The 3296-nt window shown below is 32.4% G+C and overlaps 1 pseudogene; it reads right to left on the minus strand.

Moving 5' to 3' along the window:
* Window positions 1–736: 736 nt before the first annotated feature.
* LOC149260426 (uncharacterized) lies at window positions 737–1240 on the minus strand (annotated as a pseudogene).
* Window positions 1241–3296: the final 2056 nt, after the last annotated feature.

Genomic DNA, 3296 nt, shown 5'->3' on the forward strand with positions numbered 1-3296 from the left:
TCATTCATAGATCCACCTCATTTAGCTTTGAATCCATCTGTCAATCCAACTCAACCAAAACATGAGAACCCCATCTCACCATGGCTACTTGGAAATGGCAAGGCAAGGGTGAAGAACATTGTCACACCTTGCAAAACCCATGCCCATGACAGAAATAGAACCAAGAACACACATGCATAACCATGCATGCCAAATATAGGAAGAAAATTACACATGAAAATCGATACTTGCAAGTAAAATTGTTATAGCTGCTTCATCTTGCTCTTCCTTGCTTGATCTTTGCTTCCTCTTTGCCCTTTCTTGATCCAATGTTGAAGTGCTCCAAGAAAGTCTAAGTGTCCAAAAGTGTGTGAGAAAGATAATAGAGAGAGAGCTCCAAAATTGAACTCACAAAAGGTACCAACTGATTCTCAAAAGCCTTTTTATCAATGTGGCCTCTATTTTCTTCATTTTACTATTATTTTCCTTCATTTTCCTCCTCACATGCAACTAGTGACCTTTCACTTTCTTTTTTTCCTAATTTCCATTATTTTCATAAATAAATTGCCAAAAATGTCATTTTTCCTTTCCAAAGCCTTTGCCATTGCCTTTGTTAATTTCTTTAGCCATAATAAACCAAATGAATACCCACACTAGGATGTCTTTCCCAACATTCATCTTGGAATAAGTGTCCCATAACCGTGATTATTATTTTTCCTTTATTAACTTTTATTACATGGAATTTTCACCAGAGTTGTTACGGTGTAGGGTTCAAATCGTCCCACTAAAGCTGACACTTGAAATCAACCTTCCTGTAAACATAGTACATCTTGTCCATGGATTTCCACTTGAATATACTCCCTCCAATGCCTGTCACAACTATGGGTAATTTGTCCATGTTATATATCAATTCCTTGATCAATTGCGTGCCCAAAGACCTAGAGTCCCCTCGCTCTCTTTCCCTCTTGGAATTTGAATGAGAATTAGAATAAGATTTACAAGGCGAAATTGGGAGGCTAAGGTTTTCAACTCCAAAGAACCCTCTGCTCAATTTTGCAAAGTCATAGAGTTCCTAAAGTCGGGCATTTGCGAGATGAGGAAAGGGCAGAGAAATTGATTCGTGAGTGACCATGCCCATAGCAAGCCAGGAATATCTCAGGTGACCATTGATCAAATCCCCACAGAACTCCATGCATATGTCCCTTGCAATGGCTGCCACTCTTAGTGCATCTCTCATAACTTCTTATATAGGTACGAATACGACAGAGAAATGGATTCATGAGCGGTCATGCCCAGGGCAGGCCAAGAATATTTGAGGCGACCATTGATCAAATCCCCGCAGAACTCCATGCCTATGTCCTTGGAAATGGCGTCTACTCTCAGTGCATCTCTCATGAATTCTTATGTAGATATGAATACCAAACATGGGAAACAAATACATACTTAACTTGCATTCCCACCCCCACCGCCAAAAATGTTAGCACCCAGGAATAGTAAAAATAATTCTACAATTTATAGAGTCAAGCCCTTTGCTACCACTAGTGATACCATGGGCAAAGAGAGATCAGTCAAGTACTTATCACTACAAAATCTTCTTTCTCTTTGACAAATTGTTCTTAACGGTTAGCACTACCTTCCCTAGCTCTCCAATTTTAAAATATTTAAAAGAGTGATAGAACATATGTCACTTAGTGAGTAAAACAGTGGAAGGAAAGATGTCAAAAATAAACGAAAAAAATAAACAATGCATAACCTAACCAATTAAAAAAAAAACACCTTGAATGTAATTAAAATTAAAGTCACTAATTTATTTAATTATTTAAGATAATTAAATTTTTAATTACAAATTTAAATAATTAAAATCCCAACCATTTAAAGAGAATTTTTTATTTTCTTTAAACAGAAATTTCAAACAATTTTATTTCAAACCCCATACTTTTTTTTTAATTGTGAAATTATTGAATTAGTACAATTTAAGAACTATCATTAAACTTTTCACAGCAAACAGTCTTTAAAGAGGCTGCAAAAACGTCATTATTAGGCAACTCTTTCCACATTGTTATCAGTGTTGGAGATTTTCAGTTGAAGTGACCTTCTAAAGTATAAGAGCCAAATCTGCGAAAGAGTAATGGTGCTGCACAAAACCCATTGGCCTAATATTTCACTTCACTTTGTTACTTTAAACGGTATTACATTGGTTGGAGGCATTGATTATGTGAGAAAAATGATAATATAATATTAGATAAAGATGAATTATGTATAAAATATTTTATTAATAAAATAAATTTAGAAATAATAAAAGTTTAATTATTATTATTATTATTATTATTTTTTAAATGTTTATAGATTTAGTAGATTGTAAATGTTGTGTATAACGAATTATAAAAAATGTCTTAAAGTTATGATTTTTTTCAAAGGATTGCTAAATAAATAAGTATTGGAAAAAAAAATTAGGTATCTTTTTGATAAGCATATCTAATTTTTTTTTTTTGATATTTACCAATCTTTTTGATATAAAGTTTATAGAAATATATTCAACCCACAAGAAAAAAAAATTATATTTACCAATCTTTTCCATATAAAGTTTATAGAAATATATTCACCCCACAAAAAAAATGTAAATGTAAAATAGATAAATTTAATATGAATATGCATTATGTTTGCATATTCATTAAGGTGGAGTTGATATGAGATCCATTTAGTTTTTCATGAATGTTAATGAACACTTACTATTATCATTATCGTTATTCAATTGATTTGATGGTTGCACTATATGTTTTATAATTTTTGTTGTATTTACTTGTCTTTTCTTTGGTGAAATGTATTCTTAACTTGACAGGTGTAGGCATTTTATATGTTATGTGGTGAAAATTGTGAAAAAGAAAAGGAAAAAACCACCTATTTTGTGATATTTTCACTAAAAACTCCATTATAAATGGTAAAGAGAAGATTACTATGATAAGTAGAGTGTTACTACAAACATATGGAATATTTGGTTATGTTTAAACAAACAGAATGAATGAAGTGGTTATGTTTAAACTATACTCATGTGGAGGAAAACTCCATAACTCTATACTCTTCTATGGCAGCTAGACTGTAGAATCCAAAATGATAGAATCTGAAATGATTATTTATTCACACTATACGTGACCTTCACTCAACAGAGTTCAATTATATATCGATCTATCAAACGATAACAAGGCATTCTCAAACACAAAATGGAAGACCTGGAAGACCTTGAAGCATCTCATACTTAATGAGCCACCTTTATCATCTTTAGGCTTCAGCCTTGTAACAAACATCTCCATCGCAGATAA

This window comes from Pinus tabuliformis, chromosome 6 (assembly GCF_031772625.1).
Source record: "Pinus tabuliformis cultivar Carrire ecotype Pingquan chromosome 6, CPIR1, whole genome shotgun sequence".
NCBI classification, from domain to species: Eukaryota; Viridiplantae; Streptophyta; class Pinopsida; order Pinales; family Pinaceae; genus Pinus; species Pinus tabuliformis.